We start from the raw sequence: 11010 nt of genomic DNA on the forward strand, positions 1-11010 counted from the left end.
ATATACTATCCTCCTCTGAAACGATACCTATGACAGATATAATTAGGTTTCCAAAGGAGGGACAAGCTGCCAGGTGGTGAAGTCACCTCTACAGCTGCAAAGAAAATGTACATAGAATCTTTGCTACCTCTTCCTAATTCCATTCCATTCCATGTGGTGCATGAATGGAGTTCTCTCATTCATTGCAGCCAGCAAAAATGAGCTGAATAAAGCTTATGCTTGCATTTTGACACCCATATCAAACTGAAAACACCTCAATCAACTGTTGGATTGATTTGGCATAATTATTGATACACTTTGCAGGATTGAAGAGTGAGGATTCAGGGCTTATATACTACACTTGAAATGAACACAACTTATCAAATAGTTTTCTGACATGTGTGACTCTTAGTATCATTTTGGAAGTGAAATAACCTGTCAGATTTTTAAAATATGTTAACAACTGGATTGTTAAATGTCAGGGACATAAAAAGGACGAGGCTTGGTTTGAGTTCTTGAAATGAAGTGAATTCATTGACTGAAAAGCCACAAGGTACAAAAATCTCCTTTGATATACAGACTCCCTAAAAAAAATCCAATCCCGGGGGTTCAAAATAACCATATGTTCATTAAATAAATGAATTAACTTCCATTTAATATAAATTTTGTCCCTGTTTGGTATAACATACTGTGTTTTTTAAGCCTTATGAATCTAAAGCTAAAAAATGACTTAGTCACTGCCCTCAAGGAGTTTATAATCTTGTAGAGTAAGTAGGCCTCACAAAAATAACTGTGAAAAATCATTAGAATTTGATAGATGTTAAAGAAAAATTTAGGGAAGGAATCACTAACTAGTCACATTTAGTAGAAAGATGATTGGACTTAGTGTAGGATCATTTAGGTTTCAGTCCTCGCACTGCCACTTATGAGCCACTTATTATAGAATGAACAGATCACCTAAGCTTTCTGTGGCTCATTTTCATCCTCTGTAAAATAGGAATAATAGTACTTTAACTTCCCAGAGTTGATGCAAGGAGAACACCTAGTCAACCCCAAAGTGTCTTATAAATATGAACTATTTCCTTCTTCCAATAAAATAACCATTTACACTTGAGACAGGTGTTCCCTTCTTTCCCTTAAGACATATTCATAATAATAACCACATAATAAATATCCAACATAAGTATAAAAGACTAATTTCTCCATAGCTAGATATATCTTCAGAAATGCAGCGTTTCTCCCCCTTCTTTTTTCTTGTTCTAGGTAGTGAAAAAACCTAAGACTAGGGTTTATAACACCTTTTGGTCGTGCTAAGCCAGGTGTCAATAAACTCTTTACCCCTGAGCTTTACCCACTGGGACACAGTAGTATCTGAAGCTGAAAACTTAGGTATTAATAGAGTATAATAATTACAATATATGGTGGTGGGGGAAGCACATTGAAAGAGAAACTCAAAGTTTGCAAATTTTTTTGCTCTCACCCATTCAGTAAGTTAAGTAGGGGATTGGGAGGTGAAGAGAATGAAATAGAAGAAAAGAGAGAGCAAGGGAAATAGAGAAAGTGACAGAAAGAAAAGAGGTCCATATGGTATTGAATGCTAGAGTGCCACCAGCAACTATCTGTGTCACAGGCTGCCTCCTCTTGCACTAGGCTTTTCCAGCCTTGCAAATAGTCATTTGCCCAGAGTAAGAAATGCCATATGCATATGCCAAGTGAATGAAAAAGAATGCAATTTCATTTATTTTGTTCTCTCTACATGATTCTATGGGGAGGAATTGTGGTTTGTAGATTAGTAAATTTGTATTCCATTTTGTAAGGCTGTGGTTTAGTGTCTGGATTGATCTAACTACACCAAAGTAGAAGTCAGGAAGCCCAGAGTTGTCAGTGACTTGCTTTCTTGTGTTTGAGTATTAATTTAAAATTTTCTGATATGTCATTTCTTTATCTATGATATTGATGTAATAATAAATGCCACATGTTCTTAACTGGATGTGAAGAACTTGAAGCATATTGAAGGAAAGTGATATAAAAACTTAAAAAACATAATTGTTGTTTATATCTGTACAGTTATAGGCATTTGTCACCTTCATATATGTGGTTGGAGGAGCCCCAACTCTCAAAACTATTGCTATGTGAATGAAAAAGGAAAAACAAAAAATAAAATAAAAACTATAATTTTTCCAGATTTAACAGTCCAAATAAATGAATATAATAGTTAAGGTTAGGTGGTTTTTCAAAATCAAGACTGTGATTTACATATGCAGATCTTTTGTTGTTGTATAGTCTTGTCCATTTCTTCTAAACCCAGTGGACCATACTGTTTGTGGGATTTTCTTGGCAAAGATACTGGAGTGGTTTGCCATTTCCTTCTTCAGAAGATTACAATAAACAGAGGTTAAGTGACCTGCCCAGGGTCACATAACTAGTAGGTTTCTGAGGCAGGATTTGAACTCAAGGATTCCTGACTTTAGGCCCAGCACTCTATCTACTGAACCACCTAGCTACCTCCTACGTAGATCTTTACCAGAACACAAAGATAATCAAGAAATTATAGAATTCTCATATATAATCAGGTGCTTCCTTTAAGAAAAATACCATATGAACCATATGAAAAGGGAAAAGATAAATTAAGTAGAATTTGCAATGTCCCAGTTCTCTTTATTTAGTTTTCAGGGTCAGGTATTTACTTATCGCCTTTTTGCAACTCCTTATACTTTGCTGTAATTGTTGTTCTCTTCCTCCATATTCTTTATCTTCCCCCTTCTCTTTCTCCTCCTCCTTTTCCTCTTTTTATCCTTCCTTCTCCTCTTCTCTTTCATATTTTCTTCTTCCCTCTCTCCTCCTCTCTTCTTCCTTCATTCTTCTCCCTCCACCTCCTCTTTCTTCTTCTTCTCCTTGTCTTCTTTGGATGGAGATTGGCTCCATCCAAAAAGATAATAGATAACATTTATGTAGCATTTTTAGGTTGCAAACCACTTTCCACATATTATCTCATTTGATCTTGACTGTATAACAACACTGGTATCAATCCTATGTGGTGCCTGATCTTGAAAATTTCCAAAATGAAACCAAGCTTCTCCCTAAAAAAAGATAAATGCTAATGTTGTCTTTCATCATCAAGAAATGTGCAATGCCATAACAATCCACGTATTTGTAAGTGCTAGATAAACCTAAGCTGTAGGACACTGCAGGGGGCCAGGAAGGAAACATGAATTGCTTGCTTCCCTTTGACTTAGTCTAGTGGTATCTCAGATTCTTGAGACAATTCTAAGCTACCTTGTCACGTGTGATTTTTTTTTTAAATGGCCAGCCTGGTTAACACTATTTCCACATTGTGCATCTCTATCTATAGAAAAGGAAGAAGCTTTTCATTGAAACTCCATAGAGAATTGCTTCCTCCCTTGCAGGTGGTGCTATAAACAGGGAAGAGGATTAGTGCTGCTGTCCTGGGCAGCCCCTTTCCCAGTTCCCCTCCTCCTCACTTCATTGACAAAGGAGTTAGAAGAAGAGAAGACTTGGGAGTGGGTGGGGGAAGTAAGGAGGGAAAAAGAAGATGGAACAGGACAGTGTCAGCAGGGGAGGAGAAACAATACTGAGGAAAATAGGATAAAGGAAGATTACGACAGAGAGACAAGAAGGGGAAAAAATAAACCAACAACAATCCCATCTCCTTTAGCTTCTGGATAGTGTCCTTATTTTATTTTTTTAAGTGATAGGTATGAAAAAGGTATGATTAGTTTTAGACATCAAGCAATGGCTCAGGAAAAGGGAGGAAAGAGGGGAAAAAATAACCCTTCTCATAGCTAACCCTTTTTCTTTATTTTGGTACAATGCCCTAGGAAAGGATTTTGACACAGCGGCCTTGCTTTTTGTAATCTTTTATTCCATAAATATTAACCACATTTGGCTTTTTGGGGGTCAAACAATTAGCAAATTAGTTGTTCACTAAGGGTATCCATCTAGGTTTTATAATACTACTCCCCTAATTTTAGAATATTATATGCAAGGGGAAAAAATTGCCTTCCTTTTTCATGTACTCATTGAAAACCCTTTTTCTTAATGCTAGGCTCTGAAACTCTAGTGGCAGTTAGTTCTGTCATCAGAATCTCAGCTCTCTGAATGGAATTTTGAACATGACAAAGACCACACATGCATATGGCAAAAAGATCATTCTTTCCATATAATAAATGTGCCCTGACTTTGAAGCTCACCATACCTTTATTATATGTGGCCTTTTTTGTTTGTTTGTTTTGTTTTTTTTAGTTTAGTGAATTATACTTATTTCAAATAAGAAAAGAAAATTAGTAACTTCCTCCCAGGTTTTAGATCTTCTGTGCATAATGTTTACAAGAATGAGAAGACCCTTATCAACATGCTTTTTTTACATGTAGGAATTGTTGAGTTGAGATCATGTTTCTTAGAAGTAAAACAAATAGTTAATTTAGGAATTTGGCCCATACATGTGCTATTATGAAAAAGGAAACCTACATCCAAGAGACTTGAGTTATTGAGAGTACACAATTCTCACCTTTAATTAAACCTATATGATGTGATATATTTCCAGATCTATCTGTCTGTCTGCCTGCCTGCCTGTCTGCCTGCCTATCTATCTATCTATCTATCTATCTATCTATCTATCTATCTATCTATCTATCTATCTATCTATCTATCTATCTATTTATCTATCTATCTATCTTGTTGCATGGAGCTCCAGAAAGGTTAAGATTCTGTGTTACATATTTCACTGGCACATCTCTTTTGAGTAACTACCAAGGGGCTATTATCACTCTTTATTGATGAACTTTAGGTTTTCTTAAGTAGAGGGCAAGGTTTGTCCTTTCTCCTTTCATTCAAGATCTTCAACACTTGCTGCTCATTGGAGATATATGCTCTACCACAGCTACACGTAAGAAGGGGCTAAGTACATTCTCCAAGAGTGATATACCACCTATAATCAGTAGCTAGGGGGTACTCAAGATCAATGCTGCATACAACATTTGGTGCCTTGATCTTATCCTACAGCTCACAGTGATCTAGCACTCACTTCTAAATGTGTGGATTATTACAGCATTGCAACATTCCTTGACAATGAAAGACAACATTAGCAGCTATCTTTTGGTGGAAGAAGCTTTTTGACATTTGGAAAAATTTTAAGAAAATAAGAAAAATGAGGCAGATAACCTGAACTCATTACACAATAATAGTTTGGTCATTGCTACTCTTGAGAGGGTAGCAGAAAATCATTGGAAAAGTTGAGTCAACACTTCTTGGCCTTACCTCACAGAGGAAAAACTAGTACATAGGAAACATAGATCTTATAGCACAAAGTTTTCTCTTTTGACTTGTATGATTATTTTAAAAAAACAGCTTGACAGTTAAGTTCATTAAGTTCATATACTTCCATTACTGTCTCCCAAGTGCAGATATTCCCTTACTAGACAAGTTGTTAAGCTCTTTACCTGCTGTAACATTCATGCTGAAACTTAATTATATAAATACAGAGCTGCAACAAAGTGCTTTCTAATATTATGATAAGTTCAGTTTTTTTTTATCCCTTCCAAGCAGAAACCTACAGAATATATTGCACAGTCCTGAAATAACTTGATAGATTTTTATGGCTCCATTTAAATTTTTATATTAAAGTTCCAGAATTAAAACTCAGTTCTCATCTGTTTTAGAGAACCGTGCAATCTTGTTATAAAGTATGCAATCATCTGTCAGTTTTGAACTGGTTCTTGTCAGTTCAATTGATGTTGATGGAATACTTAAGGAACTTAAAAATGCTCATTCACCATACATTTTTGGTGAAATTAGTCCACAGTGGGGTTTTGGTCATTTGCTACTTACAACTTAGTTCGCCACTAAAAGGAAGAAAGAAGTGCCATTTGCTAAAAACTCTTGATTCTTCACCCAGCTTATTCTCAAAAGTCTTCAAATTCGGCTGAGGTTTGCTGTGCACTGCTGCAGAAAAGCTGTTTTTATGGGTGTATGTTATTTCCCTGTGGTTAGTTTATTTCTTGCTACTTTTACAATCAGTCACTGCTTGGGTGAAAGCTCTAAGGCTTAATCCATTAAGAGCCATTCAGAACAAAACAAACAAACAAAGCTTTAACCACTTCAGGGACAACAGGGGCAGAACAAACAAGCAGCCTCCTTAGGAAATCCCAGCAATTTTAGGATCAATAGCTTCTCTCTGGGCTCCTGAGTGATGAAAGCTAGGAACTCTCTGCTGTCGGCTTTTTTTCCCTTCTTAAATAAAACAAAACACTAAAGTTTCTGGAAAGGCAGTGGTTGCAAATTTGATAAGTTTAGCTTAGTAAGACCCATGTAGTCCAGAGGGCTGACTTAAGTACTATCACTAGTCACAATGAAAACAAACTAATTCAAACATCACTTCGGCCTGAAAATAATACCTCCCCAAGTCCTTAATCTACAGTGTTAAAAATATCTTTCAACATCTTTCCAAGTCCCTCTTCTTGGAGGTTTGTGATTATTTTTTTCTAATTAATATAAATGGCCTCCTTAATGTATTGTGGGGGAAGGGGAAAGGGGGATTACAAATGTTTCTGTGAAAACAATACCCATATAATGTCTTTTTATATGGAAGGCTTCAGGGCAGGCTTAAAGTCCATTTAATCCAGTTGGCCAGTTTGAATAAAAAAATCAACAAATACATTTATATCTGAAAGTAGCAAAAATAAACATTTTTTTCCCTCACAAGATTAAAAGCCTGTTCATTTGCTTTTTAGAAGTATTCTATTGTATATTGTCCTTTGTGTAAAAGGCATTAGCTTCTTTTATACAGTCTAGCGGCTTAAATAATACCCCCGCTTTCCAGAATATGTTTTATGGAGTAAATCTACTGTCATTCTATAGACTTTTAAAAAATGCCTCCTACATCTTTTGTATTCATTATATTATCCTTTTCAGTTTCTTCAAACTATTTTAAAATACAGTGACTCCTATATCTATAGTGTGAATTTTTTCTTTTTAAAATTTTGCATCTATGCTTGTACTTAATTATAAACTCAGTAGTGAAATAGGAGGATTATTTATTATTTATCCTGAAATGTCAGCTGGTTAGCATTTTACCCACAAATTATCTGGAGGCATTAAATTATATACCTTCATAGGTAGTCAACAGACACTGTGGGGATTGCCTGCAATATGTTTACAACCTAATTTGTTTACTGAATATTGTCTCCTCTTTTACAGTTTTGTTTTTCTTTTGCAGATTTTGTGGAAGAAACACACTTAACCAGGGGGAAGGATCCCCTAAAAGAGAAGAGTCTGATCTTCTAAGGAAAGGATCAGTACTAAGACGAAATCGTCCCCCTTTAGAAATTTGCAACTATCAAATAGGATTGACCACCAAAATTGTTGTAGAGCAAAGCAATAAATGACATGGCAGGACCATTAAAATGCATGATTTTACAGTGTGTCAGGAAAGCTGTTCCTTGGAGCCTGGATTCATTAAGGCGCTCCTTGCATAAATGAGTTGCCAACCGGGGATGTGGGTGGCTGTAATGGCAGCATGTAGGTTTGTATGGAAAACAAGTATGGCACTGTGAAAAATTCTTTTGTCACACTCCACCCCCCCCCCCCACTAGATACCTGTATGGAGGGTTTGGGAGGAATTATCATACAGCCTTTTTTTTCCCCCCAAGTGAATAAAACTAAAACATCCTTTGGAAGCAAAGGTGAGTTTGAAAATCCACTCAAAGAAGATGGAAAGAGGGAGGAATGAAATCACCTCAAGTGTATGCAGCCTAACCAAGTGACAGACACGTAGACAACTCTGATGCTGCCAGAATTAACACTATGTGCAGCCCACCAGTAAGCTATTTGTCACTGCTACAAGAATATTCTCCACAACTTGGCATCAGGGCCCCTGGGTAGCCAACTGTGCCTGCACAGCACAAGAAGTGCTATCCTCTAATGGGCTAGGAACGAAGCAAGGTTTTCCTTATTATTTCAAAATGTGTTATTGTATGAAAAACATAGTTTTTTGTCATGATAAACACAGGAAGATACAGGGAATTAGGTATGGTTAAAAAAAACTGAGGGAGGGGGGATGTGAGGAAATGGGGAAAATGTGCCTCTGAAGGTTGCTTCTTTCTTTCTTTCTTTTTTTGTGTGGTACCCTATGTGTTTTGAAGATTGAAGGATGATTACTCTCTGCATCTGGTACTCCATGGCACAGTGACATGCAATGTTTCATAGAAATAATGAATTTGTAGGTGCAATAATGATTTGGGGAAATTTGTTGGTAGCAGATCTTCTCTATCTGTTTTGTTTTAGACTTTACATATCACGTTTTAAGATGCTGCTTAAAAATCATGTCACGGAATATAAACTCTAATTCCTACATTCCTTGTAATATTGTTAGGAAGAACATAAAGTAAGATAAGGGTAGGATTTGGCTAAAAACTGCCAAAGAGAGAGCACTGGGTTTTCACCATAGATACAGGGTGACCTAATAATCCATTATAAAAAGTGCAGCAAAGGATAGCAGCCAAGGACATAGGAGAAATGTATGTGATAAATAATCAAGGCCAATTAATTGGCATCTTACTTTGCAGTTAATGCCACATTAATTAAAAAAAAGTAGTAGACATGGAAATTGGTTCTTTTGTGTATTTTGTACAATCCCAAACACTCCAAAATCCAGTTTAACACTCCTCCAGTTTGGTTCCCTTTGCAATCAAAACCTACTGCAAAATTAGAATTTTGGGGGTGGTATATTTTGGGGGGCCAGCAGATAGGGTATGATTAAAAGGGAGAAAGAAATGACACCAAGATACCCCTAGTTTTGCCTTTGTCACCATCAGTTAAGGATTCTCTTTACTAGTCAGACTTCACTTTGGTGCAGAATTACATGGAATTTTATTCCCAATCCTAGAGTTTACCAGAAGCAATAATCTATTGCCTCTTGTCTTGTTTGAGTTCCCCAAAACCCACTTGGACTATGTGTTTAATAGCGGCTCCAGAAACCGCTTTTCAATGCCAGGCTGATTTCCCTTTTTCTGGGGTGGTATTTGTGCTCCATTAAATGCTCAATAATAGTGATAACAAGAATAACACATGGTATTTTAATAGGCTGTAAAGATCTTCATTTAAGGAATTTCAGCCTGATAGAAAACACAGCAGAAGGTCCTGAAATGGTCAGGCAATGCCAGAACCAAATTCCCTCATAGATGAGATTCCTCCCAATTGGGATAGAAGAAAAAGACATTTTTCCTCTTTCTTGTATAATCCAGTGAAGTGGACAGTAGCCATGGTGCAAAGGATGTAATCTTCAGACATACAGTGGTACAAGGGAAAGGATGTTGAGTGCTGGAGCAAGAGTGTTGATTCAATAGTTAAGGGTTTAGTAGTAAGTATACAGTGAATTGGTAAGGCCTAAGAATTATGTCCTCTGAGGTAAAGCAAATGAAGGAGGTGGAAAATAACAGAACCAAAAAAAAAAAAAAAAGCTTGCAGAAAAGAGAATGGTGGAGAGGGAAAAGAGGGAAAAAGTAAAAATATCTAGAGGGCACAAAATGCTTTGGAGACCCGAAGGAATACTAACCCCTACATTTTCTAAGCTTTGCATGGGGTGTTTTCCTTGCAACTCCCATTAAAGTCAATGGGAATCATGTGGCTAAAACCCTGTGTAACTCTTTGACAATTTACTTCCTGGTGTCTGGAAAAGAGTATTGCCTACTAAGGGCAATTTACTCATTTTAGTTTGTGCCTTCCATACAAAGATGAAGTTGATAGCACATAGCAGGAGGAAAAGAGAGACTACATTTAAGATTTTGTTATTGCCAAAGAAATCATCATTGAAATATGTCGCCTCAACTCTCACCTTGTTTAGCAACAACAATAAACAGAGAAAAGCAATCCAGTGAAAAGAATATGAAAAGAAGTGTAGACTTGATTACAAGGGGGAAAAAATGGTGATTGCTAGCATGTGATTTTTTTTTTCCCATTTTAAATCCTCAAGCTCTGAACACAATTGCAGGATAATAAGAAGACAGGACAATTCTTAAGGCACTAAATTGAATCTCCTGATTACTTCTTTTTCCCCCTAATGCTACAAGTTGTACATATGCAAATACAGCTATAGTATCCTTAAGAAAATCTTTATTAATACAATATACAGAGGGATTTATTACAGCTTCCAGTGATAGGTACAAATATAGATGATATGACAGATGTCTATCCTGCAGTAAGCAATAACTTTGCATAAATGCACCACATCCTTTATATAATGCTATTTTTGAGAGCTATGGAATGTGCATGTAAAAAAGTGCATGCTATTTCCAGAAGCTGTCATAAACTTTGAATCTAGCAAACACTGGCCTTGAGTTTTTACTGTTAGGCATTGCATCCTTCTATCAACTGAAAGGCTTTAACTTTGGCAATACTGTTATCACTGTGCTTGATATGAAACATGGGAATATTTATGCATATAAATGCAGTTATATGATCAATAGCTATGCCTTCTAGAAAATATAGATTTTCTCTACCATAATTTTGTTTTGTGGTGTCCCAGTTGGAAGATTGGGAATCTGGGCATTCTATGGCTCCAGAGAACTTATCTGTATCTGCAAATAAAAAAATGGTTCCTCATACCATCCTAATTTCTCATCTCTTATGGCAAAAAAAAGTGTGCTTATCTCCCATTACTGTACATGTCCTTTTTACGTCCCCTTGGGTAAGCTTACTCACTATAGAAAGCAATGAAACCATTGCTCTCTGAGTATACCAATTAGCAAATTCTGAACTTTGCCACCAGGAAAAAGACACAGCTCAACATTTATGAATGCCTAGCTTTTGAGAATTAGAGCAATTATGCCACCAAACCCACCATTGAATTTCAGACAGGCATTTTAGTAATAATTCTGTAAGAGGAAAGCCTTTGCTAAAGCCTACTGATATTTTTTATGGCAGAAATAATACATGGTGTATGAATAATGTGACGAAATGCATTTAAAGTAGAGGAGTGTTTTACTTGAACAGGATATTAGACATGCTTCTAGACTG

General features: G+C 36.4%; 1 long non-coding RNA gene across 1 annotated transcript in view; it reads left to right on the forward strand.

The window, feature by feature from the left end:
* Window positions 1-10517, forward strand: part of LOC122739934 — a 241683-nt gene extending 231166 nt beyond the window's left edge. The window contains exon 4 of the long non-coding RNA XR_006354694.1: window positions 7214-10517. This is a non-coding gene — a long non-coding RNA (uncharacterized LOC122739934). The remainder of the gene's footprint in view (window positions 1-7213) is intronic.
* The last annotated feature ends 493 nt before the right edge of the window (window positions 10518-11010 follow it).

Source organism: Dromiciops gliroides, chromosome 2, assembly GCF_019393635.1.
Source record: "Dromiciops gliroides isolate mDroGli1 chromosome 2, mDroGli1.pri, whole genome shotgun sequence".
Classification (NCBI taxonomy): Eukaryota; Metazoa; Chordata; class Mammalia; order Microbiotheria; family Microbiotheriidae; genus Dromiciops; species Dromiciops gliroides.